Genomic DNA, 14,977 nt, shown 5'->3' with positions numbered 1-14,977 from the left:
TCAAAATGTTCAAAATGCTGGAGCACCGGAGTACCCCTTTAACTGGGGCAGGTCTCAAGGCTCCCGCTATACTACTATCACGTACTGGCCCACCATCCCAGAGATTATGGGGAAGATTCATCAAGACCCATGCTGAGGAAAAGTTGATCAGTTACCAATAGCAACCAATCAGATTGCTTTCATTTTCAAAAATGAAAGAAGCTATCTAATTGGTTGCTATGGGCAACTGGTCAACTTCTCCTCTGCACAAGTTTTGATGAATTTCCCCCTGTGTGTGTGACTGGGAAAGTTACATAGGACTGCTGTTAACCCACTCGCAGTACCATTGACCTATGTAACACCTGTAACACTACACATCCCAGCATCGCCCCCTGGCGTACAACATGTACATACATGAAATTTTTATTTTTTTTGTGTAGTAGTAGATCAGAAGTAGAGTGATGTTTTTTCACTCACATATAAACTAGTACATGGCCTATGACTAATGTTTGCTCATCTCCTATTATGAGATTTGTACTTGGGAAAAGTTCAAATTTCAAATTTTTTTTTCTAGACCTAAGGACCCTTGACTAGTAAATTCCCTCACGGGTTAAAGGAGTACTCCGGGATAAGAAAACGTATCCCTTATCCTAAGGATAGGGGATAACTTTCAGATCACGGGGGGCGGGGGGGGGGGGGGGGGGGGGTTGGGTCCGCTGAGACCCCCCCCCCGCAATCTCCTGTACGGTGTGTCCGACCACCGCATGATGCGGCAGCCAACACGCCCCCCCTCAATACATCTCTGTGGGAGAGCCGGAGCGCTGGATTCGGCAGTCTCCGCCTCCGCCATAGAAATGTATCGATTGGGCGTGTCGGCTACCCCCTCATTCGGTGGTCGAAAAGCGCTATTTAGGCAAATAGCCGAGAGTCCCGTATGGATAGGCGATAGATTTTCCAATCCCGGAGTTCTCCTTTAAGCGACACATGTCCCTTCTACTCACACACACAGTAACAACATTTAATTATGGCTTAAATTTACAATCGACAAACCAGTAGACGTCGCTCGGAGAGTTCCTATTGGCCGCACATTGTGGCATGGGTCTAATTTTATTAATACCATCTGTCACTGTTTGATATGGAATTAGCCTTTCAATAACAGCCCTTTGTCTGGTGAGGTGCCGGGCTCTGTAGAATACATTTATTCAGTGGATCGATAATACATTGGACCTTATCGTTCCCCCGGCCCTCATTTATTTCTTTAATAACTCGCTATGCTTTTTATAATTGTTACGGCCTGTCAGCTAAATACGTTTTTTATGAATTTTCCCCTGCGTGTAGTTAGTGGATTTGGCTTCAATCCAGATATCGTTCCAAGGCGAGGTTATAGACGATGTTACCTCCATGGTAACACCATGACCTCCGAAAAACAGGATGTCCAAAAATACAGCAAGCTGTCCCGATGCTTGGCCACCAAAATTGGTCATCGTGATGATCTACAATGATGGTTCTTGAACCCAGAAATGGCTTTGGAGGTTTGTCTACTGGAGTGGGGAACTTAAATGTTGCTGTACAATTAGTGCTCTTCCAGATATGGTTTTGGTCATAATAAAAATGTTTTGGTTTCTGGTCAAAGACCCCCCAAAATAGGTAATTTTTTTAGTACAGTTATCCTGACTCCTCACCCAAGAAATAGCTATTGTAATTTTTTTCGGAAGAATTATTCAGGTTCTTGGCCCCAGAAATAGTTGTTGTCAAGTTCTTGGTTGAACGTGTCTGATTCCTAATCCTTGACATGGTCCTGGTTGGGTTCTTGTTTGTATTGTCCTGATCTTTGACTCTAAATATTGTTCTTGTCAAGTTTTTAGTTCAGTCATGCTCATTCTTCACCAATTGTTCTCCTGTTTTGTTTTTTTTTGTTTTTTTTTGTATACCTGTCTTGATTCTTGTCACCAAAAATGGTTATTTTCAAGTTTTTGGTAAAATGATTCTGATTCTTGACCCCTATCAATGGTTATAAAAGGGGTACTCCGGTGGAAAAATATTTTTTTTAAATCAATTGATGCCAGAAAGTTATACAGATTTGGAAATGACTTTTATATAAAAATCTTAATCCTTCCAGAACTTATCAGCTGCAGTATGTGTAAGGAACCAAAGGGTAAACTTGCACTGAGAGCTTTTCTTTGGTCTTTTTGCTTTGGTTATGCCTGTCTGGACTGGTCAGCTGACCACGATTGGAGTACCTGCTCTGGCCCCATATAAGCTGGCAGTCTACTCCCAGTCTCTTCCTGCTAAAGAGTTCAGTTTATCTCCTAGCTAGCTTTCTACTGTAGGGAAGGACTGTCTCCGTGGTTACAGACCTGTCGCCTAGGGCAGGTCCCATAGACTTGCATTGAGGGGGCGTGACGTGATGCCACGAGGGGGCATGGCCATGATGTAACGACCCCCGCCGCCCCCAACCAATGTTCTAAAGTAATCAGACATCTTATTCCCTATCCTTTGGATAGGAGATAAGATGTCTAGGGGCGGAGGACCCCTTTAAACACTCTTCTCGGCTGCTATACTCGGCAGTGGTGCTCAGCTTTATTTTATGAGTTTGCCACAAGTTCCTCCTTGCAACTCCATGTCTTTACTGAACCACTCGGTTATAGTTGCAGATTTCCACAAATGGGGGGTTAAAGACCACTAGGGTAGGGGGGGTCGGGTCGGGGCATTGTCTTTTCTCTGGCTTCATGTTTGAGCTGTTCGGGCAAGTCTATGAATTACATTCACCATAGGTCACCTTTTTGGCTATGGTGTTTATAGTCAATTACTTTAATAACTTTTATATTAAGTTTATTATGGCCACTGTTGAAGTATCCGCGCTGTTCGTTCTTATTGTTTTAGTCATCGAAAAAACATGACTCAAATGGGTCTGTAGGTGGGAAACTTATGGCTTACGAGTTATGGCTCTTAGAAGGCGAGGAGTAAAAAGCAAGGGGGTAAAAAATTTCAATTGACTGCATTATTAAGGGGTTTATGTTTGGTCTGTTTATTTGGTGCATTTAGCAGCTAGCAACTTTCATTTTGTGTTTTGTGGCCCCGCTCCTTTCAGATACATTTTATTACCCTTTGCTGTCTAGTTATATGTGTTACTCTTCTCTTGTTTGTACATCTTCTATGTCATCCTGCAAGTCTACTACTACTCCCATTGGCTTCAATAATGTTGTGGTAAGTAGCCATTTACTTTTGTTCCTGACATTTAGTACAAGCTTGTATGCATTGTTTTCACCATTGCTGATTGGTCTGCCCTAACATAAGTCATGGGGGTAACTGAGTTCTTGGAGACCTTCTTAGGACCTAGGAAAGGTGACTGCTAAAGGTGAAGCAGAGTTCTGCAGTCTAGTGGAATGTGGCAAAGGCTTTAGTGAAAAACTATCCAGAAGTGGAGTCCATTGGTGTTGTATGGGCGTGATGGAAGTTACTTCTGTGGGCCTACTAGGTTACACCTTGACATTCATATGACCCGAATGTTTTAACATTGAAACAAAGCTTCTATACTGCTGAGTTTGTAATAAATAAAATAATAAAAAAAAAATTTAAAAAGCAACAATAAGTACAAGGAATCCCAATGGCACTCGGTATACCCCATTGAGGATCTTTTGGGGCCTTCAGTGTTTTGATGGTTAAAATAGTGTTGTATACTGCACTATTCTCACAGTCAAATGTGACATCAGTGCCAACAGAGCCTCCAACAGCAATGTGACTAGTGCCAATGTGACCAGAGCCAATGTGACCAGAGCCAATGTGATCAGAACCAATGAGACCAGAGCCAATGTGATCAGAGCCAATGTGATCAGAGCCAATGTGATCAGAGCCAATGTGACCAGAGCCAATGTGACCAGAGCCAATGAGACTAGAACCAATGTGACCAGAGCCAATGTGACCAGAGCCAATGTGACCAGCGCCAATGTGCCCAGAACCAATGTGACCAGAGCCAATGTGACCAGAGCCAACATGACCAGCGCCAATGTGACCAGAGTCAATGTGACCAGAACCAATGTGACCAGAGCCAATGTGACCAGAGCTAATGTGACCAGAACCAATGTGACCAGCGCCAATGTGACCAGAGTCAATGAGACCAGAGCCAATGTGACCAGAGTCAATGTGACCAGAACCAATGAGACTAGAGCCAATGTGACCAGCGCCAATGTGACCAGAACCAATGTGACCAGAGCCAAAACCCTTTAATTGCCCAAAACATGACCACAATGAGACCAAAATACTCTTCACGAGGGTGAACTCTACAAAGAAAGGAGTGGCCAATTTCACCACCTCAACCTCTTTCAATAAATATATCACAGGTAAAGCTTTAAGATAGAAACCACCATGGTGATTTCACACAAAAAGGCTGTCAGAGGTTTATGTGCCAACACGATGGGCACACTTACCCACTCAGCTGGTTTGGTAAGTCATGCATAACTTTCAGGATTACAAAATGCTCATTCATGTTTATAAGCCTTAGATAATACAATGGGTAAGTGTGAATGGATTAACCATCCCATATATGTGTCAAAAAATAAAGTATCTGAACAGTCATCCAGTCGCAACTATGTAAATGAGAACATCCTCTTTGTTTTCAATATGAAAAGTTCAGAAGCTGAAGTCCTCTGTGAGAACCTAGTATCTTACCAAAATACCTGGTGACTCTTACCAAAATATCTGGTGACTCTTACCAAAATACATGGTGACTCTTACCAAAATACATGGTGACTCTTACCAAAATATCTGGTGACTCTTACCAAAATATCTGGTGACTCTTACCAAAATACATGGTGACTCTTACCAAAATATCTGGTGACTCTTACCAAAATACCTGGTGACTCTTACCAAAATACATGGTGACTCTTACCAAAATATCTGGTGACTCTTACCAAAATACCTGGTGACTCTTACCAAAATATCTGGTGACTCTTACCAAAATACATGATGGCTCTTACCAAAACCTTTCTAGACGAGAGCAAGTGACACTCGCTTAGCCAATCACTGGCCGCAGCGCTGTCCCCCGCCTCCAGCCAGTGATGGCTCTTCCACATTCACTCTCAACCCTTTTAAAGGGGTACTCTGCTGAAAATACCAGTAGATCCACAGTTTGTGGAATACTCAGACCGGCTCGCCTGGCACCAACAACCATGTGCATGTACTCCAACATTTTGTTCCGAATGCTGGGTGCGGGCAGCGGGGGTCGTGCTGTCACAGCCATACCCCTCGTGCCGCCTCGCCCCCTCCCATAGACTTGCATTTAGGGGGGGTGGCATTACATCATGAGGGGCATGGTCGTGATGTCACAAGCCCCCGCTGCCCGCACCCAGCATTCTAAATGAATGCTGCACAGAGATCGCGGGGGGTCCTTTGGATAGGGGATAAGATGTCTAGGTGCAGAGTACCCCTTTAACTGCGTATTTATGTTAAACCCAGGAAAAAATACTACATGTCTGTTTAAACACAGAACATACAGGTCAGCCGACTGCTTTGCTCAGCTAGCTGTTGTAGTGTGATAGCTTTTATGGGCTCGTTCTGCAGTCAGACTTCTGGGATTTGTAGTGCACCAACTGGACACAGTAATGCAGGTGACAGGTCACTGCTCGATGCTTTGCTCAGCATGCTTTCTATTGGGTTTGTAAAGGCTTTTTTTTTTATCAGAAGCTCCAACACTAATACCCACAGAGGTGTTATTTGAAGGTCCCTCACAGAAGTCTTCTTCTGTGGCAGGGGGCCCAAAGACACCAAGGCCTTGGTATGACCTATATCCACCTTCCATAATTATGACTTTGAATCTGCACCACTCCAGCCTCAATCATAAGGTTCTATTCCTCTATATAGAGTCCTACTGATCTATGGAGCAACCACCTGCGTCCTGAGGTGTTTAATACCTTCTTATTTTGGATATAGATGACAACATGGATTTCTCATTAAATATTTGCTTCTTCCTCTCTGTGTTTGTCAGACTTACGTTGGTGTTCTACAAAGTCAACATATTTTGAAGGAACCTTGAGCAGACGGCACGCTATGTCCTCAGGCTTTTTTGTGTCACATATGGCGTAAGTCCTGTAAAAAAACAAAACAAAATGAGGTGCAGGCATTCTGGATTAATTAATAAAGAACTTAAAAATTAAAGTAACATTTCACTCAAAAAAGGGAAATACACATGTGTTCCCTAAATTTACATTGTAAAGGCTTTGCTGTCTCATGTGCATTGAATATTACAGTATGGTTTCTACATAGTAAGAGGTGCACATACTTAAATGGGCATTATCATTAAAACTCATTTTTTTCTATTGCACTCCTTATGGTAAATTAAAAATGTACTAGCTGCCACTAGGTGTCTCCCTTCTTGTCCAGAACACATTTCTCCCCATCTCTTGCACAGACTTTGGACTCTTGCCAGTCTGCTCTGGGCTGTGTGCAGCAGAGTGAGGTATAAAGTTCTCCCCTGTATGGCTTCAGATGATGTCACTCCTGCTGGGCTATCTTATACACATGACCTTCCTTCCAGTAATTTCTGCAGAGACAGCACAGCATGGGGGTGTGTTAAAGTAAATGAGAGTCACTTATAAAGGGGTATTCCTATCTAGGACATTTATGCCATTAATGTCCCCCAGATGTAGGTCCCACCACTGGGACCCACACTAATCTTGAGATTGAGGGCTCCCTGACCCCCTCTGGCCTGCTTGCACCTGCGAGATGTAGTCAGGAAGCCAAAAACAGCTAAGCAGACATATACTACTTTAAAGAGTACCTGTTCCAACAATCTGGCAGTAGGATATGTGTAGATTGCCCGTCAGTCTTTGCCCAACATGGTGCGACGAGGAGTCCAAATGCTGGAAGTCCTATGCAAAATCTATGGGACTTCCTGCATTTTGACTCCTGGTCACCCCCAAGACTTGATCATGTTGGACCAAGTCTTGGGCTACCAGACTGCTGGCCAGTTTTCACACATCCTGCCGATGGATTGTCATGACAGGTACTCTTTAAAGTCAAAGTCCGCTCAGCTATTTTTGGCTTCCCGGCTACATCTGGCAGGTACAAGCAGCCTAAACTGCCTTAAACAGCCTAAATTGCATAGAAACAACCAGTCTAAACTCATTTAATACCTGCAAGCAGACCAGATGGTATGTCATAGATTATAACAGTATTTAGGAAGTACAGCCCCTCCCTCAGGGACCGAGAAGAGACATGGAAGCTGTATACGGAGAATTCTATTTTTATAGTGTTCCTATGTTTCCTTGTCTAGCCCTCCAGTAATACCACAGAGCTGTCATTGACTCACGTGCCCTTTAATGAAAATGAGATGACTCTGCTCATTTGTCCTGGTCTATACAGCAAAGCTGCAAAAAACAAAATGCATCAGCCTATTGTGACTGGTCTAGTGGGCATTGAATGGTAATAAGGGAGGGAATAAACCTTAAAGGGGTACTCTGCCCCTAGATATCTTATCCCCTATCCAAGGGATAGAGGATAAGATGTGTGATCTCGGCTACGGCACCCCGGCATTGCACCCGATGCTCTAAACGAACACCGGGTGCAGCAGGGAGATCACGGGACCCCTGTGATCAGACATCTTATCCCCTATCCTTTGGATAGGGGATAAGATGTCTAGGGGTGAAGTACCCCTTTAACTTTAGGTCGCCTAGAATTCAACCATGTCATCCTCTTTGGCAGGATTAATCACTTATCATGGTTGTTTACATCCACCATGTTTATAGTTAGTGCCTTTTTGCCTATCTAAGCCTCGAAACCTGATACATTTACCATTATTGCAATATTGTGGGATTGTAATCTGCTTAGATGTTCCTCTTCTCCGATGGGGGGGGGGGGGGGGGGGCCTGTCCAATCTTACATCCGGCTGGATCTTTCCATCAGATTATTATATGATCAGGGCAATAAACTAAGTAGATAAACACAATGCACTACATGAAAATCATTGACTGAACTTTACCCCCCTCACTGTCGGGGCAGAAAAACAATTCCTGCCTTTCTAGTTAATATAGTACAGTGAACTATAGGGAAACTGTATAATGTCCCAAAACGGGTAGAAGTCTTGTGTGGTGGACAAACGGTTGTGACCTTTATGTGTTTATATGGCTTTATTTTATATGTATGTTTTTGTTTATTTTTCCCAGTTTAGCTGACTATGCAAGGTATCACAAGGGTTAATGTACTACACACATGAGGCAGGGGTTACAGAGAGAAATTAGGCCTACTTTAGGGCCAGAGCACATGGCTCTTGAGTTACAAACTATTAAAGACCCTGCTCACCTGTCCTGAGTGTAGTATGAGTTGAGAGGAGGGAGAGAGAAAGGAACAAGTCTGTCACCTGGCCTATTCCACGCTGACAAGGTGTCCACTACACTCAAAATGGAGCTTTCAGGAGAAGTTAAACAAGGGCTTGATAGCACAAAAAAAGAAAACAGTGTGCCTCGAGGTCCTGTGCTGGTTAAAGGGGTTATCCACCATAAGGTGATTTTAGTACTTACTTGCCAAAACTGGGTATTTCCTGTTTGATTTTGTTCTCTAAACTACACATCCCACAGTTCCAGGCTTGAAAGTTTGACATCACTTTCCTTCCTCCCACACATCAGCCACCACACCCATTGAAACACAGTGTTTTCTAATCAGGGGTCTACAGTTGTTGCAAAATTGAAGCAGGACAGGCTCCCTCCAATCACTTGACTAGTTATGTCAGGTCTTGATGCACTGCAACCTGGGAAATCCCAAGACATGAGTAATTTTGTATGCTGTTAAAACTAAATATTAGGGCGATAATCACAGAAGAATTGTGAGACGACGGTCACACACAGGTACAGATACTATATTATGAACTACACTAACTTTTCAGCCCCTGTAGCATAGTCAAATAAAAATAATTCCTGGAATACCCCTTTAAGCAGACTGATCGCAAGTGCCGGAATACCCATTTGGATGCGCAAGCATGTCTCTCTATTGGTATGGAATCCTGTGCTACAGTCTTTGAGTTACCTCAACTACACCCCTGAGAAGACCCTGCACCTGTAAGTACAATATTGGATTATGCTAGAGTCCATCAGCAAGTGCATTGAGGATGAGACGTGGCTGGGTCTTTCAGCATGACAATGATCCCAAACACACCACCAGGGCACCGAGTGGCTTCATAAGAAGCATTTCAAGGTCCTGGAGTGGCCTAGCCAGTCTCCGGATCTCAACCCCATAGAAAACCTTTGGAGGGAGTTGAAAGTCTGTGTTGCCCAGCAACAGCCCCAAAACATCACTGCTCTAGAGGAGATCTGCATGGAGGAATGGGCCAAAATACCAGCAACAGTGTGTGAAAACCTTGTGAAGACAGAAAACGTTTGACCTTTGTCATTGCCAACAAAGGGGATATAACAAAGTATTGAGATTAACTTTTGTTATTGACCAAATACCTATTTTCCACCATAATTTGCAAATAAATTCTTTAAAAATCAGACAATGTGATTTTATGGATTTTCTTTCTCATAGTTGAGGTTATAACTAGAGATGAGCGAACTTACAGTAAATTCAATTTGTCACGAACTTCTCGGCTCGGCAGTTGATGACTTATCCTGCGCAAATTAGTTCAGCCTTCAGGTGCTCCGGTGGGCTGGAAAAGGTGGATACAGTCCTAGGAAAGAGTCTCCTAGGACTGTATCCACCTTTTCCAGCCCACCGGAGCACCTGAAAGCTGAACTAATTTATGCAGGAAAAGTCATCAACTGCCGAGCCGAGAAGTTCATGATGAATTGAATTTACTGTAAGTTCGCTCATCTCTAGTTATAACCTATGATGAATATTACAGCCTCTCATCTTTATAAGTGGGAGAACTTGCACAATTGGTGGCTGACTAAATACTTTTTTGCCCCAAATGTACATGGGGCCCGAGCACCACCAGTGACACGTAGTCCCACAAGTCTCGTAGTCTACTGCCCGCAGGTCACCACAGCTGGAAGAGGTTACTTGTCATAGCAGAGACAACCTAGTTCTGCCTATGTTGACTTTACTGTATAACCTTCCTGAAATTGCATTGGAACGAGGCGTAGACACAACAAGGCATCAGCCAATTCCAAGGTCACTTTACCGTGACTTACGAAAAGTCTTTAGAATAAAAGAAATAAATGGAAAATCAGCAAATATTGAACTCCTGTCAATCAAAGGTGTGCGCCAAAGTTGTCAGATTTCACACATTATGTGAGTCAATATTTTTCTATGGATGGACAGCCAAATAATACAGCTGCACACTCCAAATACTAAGACGTGTACACCCACTGGCCACTTTATCAGGTACAACTATTTGATAGATTGCTAAAACAAATAGCCAATCAGCCAACTACTCGGCAGCAACTCAATGCATTTAGGTATGTAGACATGGTCAAAACAACTTTAAACCAATCATCGGAATAGGGAAGAAAGTAGATTTAAAGGGGTACTTCACTGTTCCAAAAGCTGGGTGCGGGCTGTATCATTAAAGGGGTACTCCACTGCTCCGCGTTTGGAACAAACTGTTCCGAACGCTGGAGACGGCACCGGGAGCTCGTGATGTCATAGCCCCGCCCCCTCATGATGTCACACCCACCCCCTCAATGCAAGTCTGTGGGAGGGGGAGTGACGGCTGTCACGCCCCCTCCCATAGACTTGCATTGAGGGGGCGGGACGTCTTTTTCGCATACAGCAGACGATGTAAATTACTGACAAATTACTGATGTAGAAGTAATTTACAAATCTGTCTTATTTTCTGGCACCAGTCGATTTGAAACATTTTTTTCACCCCTTTACCATGTGGATCCAGTCTTCCCAGTATGTGACCTTATGATCGGAAGGGGCATTGGTCATGGAGGTTTGGGGCGTCTTTTAATATTGTCTTGTGAATAGTGAAATAGTGATGAATGTGAAGAAGTTTTGCCATGCATTAGTAATATATGCCAGGCATGTGTGTGTTGCGGGGATTCATGTGCTCATATGTTTCACAATACTTCTCTAGTGACGGATTTACGATTCTACCCATATTAAGCAACATGGAGCCTACTTCCTTGAAAGGTAATTTATTTTATTTTTTTAAATAGTGGGTGTTATAGAGCGAAGTGTGACTTGGCCTGAACTTTACTGACTGGACTTAGCAGGTTAAAAACGAGTAAAATGGTCAACCTAGCAGTCACTTCTCTGCCCCAGCGTCTGGAACATTTAGCTCCGAACGCTGGGTGCGGGCTGCAGGGGCCGTGATGCCCCTCTTGATGTTACGCCACGCCCCCTCAATACAAGTCTATGGGAGGGGGGGGCATGACGGACGTCACGCCCCCTCACATAGATTTGCGTTGAGGGGACATGGTGTGATGTCACGGTCCCCGCACCCAGCGTTCGGAACTAAATGTTCTGGGCGCTGGGGCAGTGGAGTACCCCTTTAACACTTCCTTGCCTGAGTCAGACTAAAATGTTGTTTTGAATCCAGCCTTCTGGGTAGAGGGGGTTGGGCTTGATATCTCCACGCTCAGCCTTTTCTACATAGAAACAGCCTGGGGAGTGTCATGTGACCAAAGATCCACTTTTTTTTTTTTTACAAAGTAATCCTCCATTGATGGCAGCCAAAGAGCAAGTATTAACCCTTCCACATATGTACCTATATGTGTTAACTCCTCATAACCCAAATACGCACAGTGAGTAATCTGAAATTTCATTTTAATAATAAACAATATGGTACAAATAAGACATTAATTCATAATCACATCAGCTACATTAGAAAACAAATTGTTACATATTTTACATTGCAGAAAAAAAAATATTTCCCAGAGAGTCCAGAGAATGCCCATCTGTTGTGGTTCTGAATTTCACATCGTTACTTCCCACCTCATATCCCAGAACCCCCCTTGACAGAACTATAAGACTAGGTTCAGACTACAGAATCTCTGGGCAGAAAATTTCCGCCCAGAGATTCCAAGTGCGGCCAGTGCCAGGACCGCGCAGACACTGCAGTCTCCAATAGACTGCAATGTGTTCCGCGAGTATTTTCGCCTGAAGAAAGAGCAACGCCATTCTTCAGGTGGAAATTTCCAAGCGGATTTTCCGTTCACAAATTCCGCTTCACAAATTCCAGTGTGAATTTGTGAACAGAAACCCATTCACTACACTATACATTTTAGCAAGCGGAATTTCCGTAGTCTGAACCTAGCCTAACACCTCTTTTTAATCAAATACGCTTGTTCTATATCCATTTGTGGGCCCCTTCTTGGGAATGCTTCGGGTTCTGGTGCCTGTGGGGCCAAATAGCCCTTCTTCAACATAACAAGCGACCAGTATTATAAATGGCACATGGTAGTTGGTATCCTGGCACATATTTTGCTTTGGGACACAGGAACTTCATTGACCCCCCCCCCCCCCCGAGACTGTTCCGCATCTCTTAGCCAAAGTGGAGAGCGGTTACAAAGATGATCTTCTCCAGAGGACATTTCCTTCATTACCCAAACGTCTAATAGACATTGTGTAATGCTTCATTTCCCCTTTGGTGGTGCTGCAGGGAAATCGAACACTTACTGTCAGTTTTCTTTACAGAGTGCAATCGAGCTCTGGAAATCCAAGCATGGACACCCCCAGCCATCAGCTCCTTATCTAGGGACCTTTCTAAGAAGTAGCAATTGCCCAAAGTGGACAACCCCTTTATGATCAGCTATGAGGTTACCTGATAATTTTATGGTGATCTGGGGTCATCTAGGCATTTTTCAACCTTCCACATCATCAGTATAAAGACTGAAAACATGGAGGCAGGCCATTCAACTTGTATAAGGCCCCTGAATGTAGACCAGTTCTGGTTGGACACATCCCCTAAGTATTGTGAGGACCCTGGATAGAGACCAGTTCTTGTTGGACACATCCCATATGTATTGTGAGGACCTTGGATATAGACCAGTTCTGGTTAGACACATCCCATAAGTATTGTGAAGACCCTGGATATAGACCAGTTCTTGTTGGAAACATCCCATATGTATTGTGAGGACCAGTTCTGGTTGGACACATCCCATATGTATTGTGAAGACGTTGGATATAGACCCGTTCTGATTAGACACATCCCATATGTATTGTGAGGACCCTGGATATAGACCCGTTCTGATTAGGCACATCCCATATGTATTGTGAGGACCAGTTCTGGTTGGACACATCCCATATGTATTGTGAAGACCTTGGATATAGATCAGTTCTGGTTGAACACATCCTGTGTCACACACGTGTTTGAGAAGTTGACTAGAAGTTACCTACCCAGGCGTTGTACTGTATAAGGTTAAAGAATGAGGATGGGAAATCACAGAAAGGGGGGTAAGGGGCAAACTTACACCAAATCTTTTTGTCCAATACCAAAAAATCCTCCTTCCACAAAGTAGGCTCTATATACAATAAAAATAGCCCATGGAGAGTAAAAGCCTAACCCAATGCTGGTCTTGTCCCCATTATAAGTGGTAAGAACTGTATAGAATATGCTACAATGTCCGCAAATTGCCTAAAAAAAACACATTGGGGCATCAGGAACTATGATACCAGATGATCAGGAGTGTGATGGTGTGTAGAAGAACCTGAAAGGGGACCTTGTTTTTATCTTTGCTGTGGTGACCCCTGAACACTACAGACCCCATAAATCTTGAATATTTGACTCATTCAGTGTTATGGACTCTCTCGGTGGACTCTACTGAAGACTCTTCTACACACAACTCATCTGTCATGATAAAACCTACTGTTCTGAAGCTCAGGAAACAGCGATATGTCAGCCGGGTATGAGCAGATAACAACTGTAGGAAAGTCAGATAACAAGTTAGCTCTCTTTCTAGCTCTGACTCGGTCAAAAAATCATTTATAGTTCTCTTCTATAAAATACAAGATTCTGGCATCTGTCTATTCTACATATTTGGAGTCGAAAATAAATTTTACACGTAGTACTAAGAACGAAAGAATGTACAGGGGTACGGCACTCACCGACAGTTTTGCAGGGTTTGGCACTCACCGACGTTGGTGCCTTGTTGACGTCTTCAAAGCATCAGACTATTTTGTGGGAAGGCTGTTTTAGGATCAGAGGCCATGGTTGTATTGTACGACCATGGCTTCTGGGTGCCCAATGCTTCCTGGAACAACCTTCCCACAAAATCGTCTGATGCGTTGAAGACGTCAGCAAGACACCAACGTCGGTGAGTGCCTATCGTATCCCTGTATATTCTGTCGTTCTTAGGATTGCATTTACCTTCTATGTTTGAAAACATTTGGTTGGATCACATTTGTTTAACTCTTTCTCCATCATAGAAACTATGGCCCTTTACACTGGCAGTTGTATACTCAGCAGTGCCATCCCACACCACCCTTATTTGCTATATAATTACTACTATTACTATCACCTACCCCAAAAAAATTTAGGTTTACTTTATTTTTAAGAATCACTCAATATAAAAAATAAAAAAAAATAAAAACTACAAATACGTATTGAAGGTGATGCCATATTTATCATGTGACTCTAGAGCAGGGAAGGCCAAATTTGCTTAATGTAAAAGCCCCATTCAATAGACTTCTGATATTTGAGAGCCACAGGACATGCACATACCTAAAGAATAAGAAATATATGTAGGTAGTAGTATTATTCATATGCAGTATGCAACTACATAGTAATAAATGATAGAAATGTTTATGTATATTGGCTTTAATAATCACCAAGTAAAATTATATACACAAGCTATAGGTCCCTCAAATAACAGAAGGCCCTCCATACAGCCCAATACTGCCCCCATATATACAGTAAAATCCCTATAATGCCTCCATATAACAGTAAGCTCCCAATACTGCCCGATATAACAGTAAGCTCCCCCCATACTACTCCATATACAGTAAGCCCCCCATACTGCCCCATATAACAGTAAGCCCCATACTGCCCCATATAACAGTAAGCTTCCCATACTGCCCCATATAACAGTAAGCTTCCCATACTGCCCCATATAAGAGTAAGCTC

Source organism: Hyla sarda, chromosome 6, assembly GCF_029499605.1.
Source record: "Hyla sarda isolate aHylSar1 chromosome 6, aHylSar1.hap1, whole genome shotgun sequence".
Lineage (NCBI taxonomy): Eukaryota > Metazoa > Chordata > Amphibia > Anura > Hylidae > Hyla > Hyla sarda.
Note: the sequence above shows the minus strand (reverse complement) of the source record.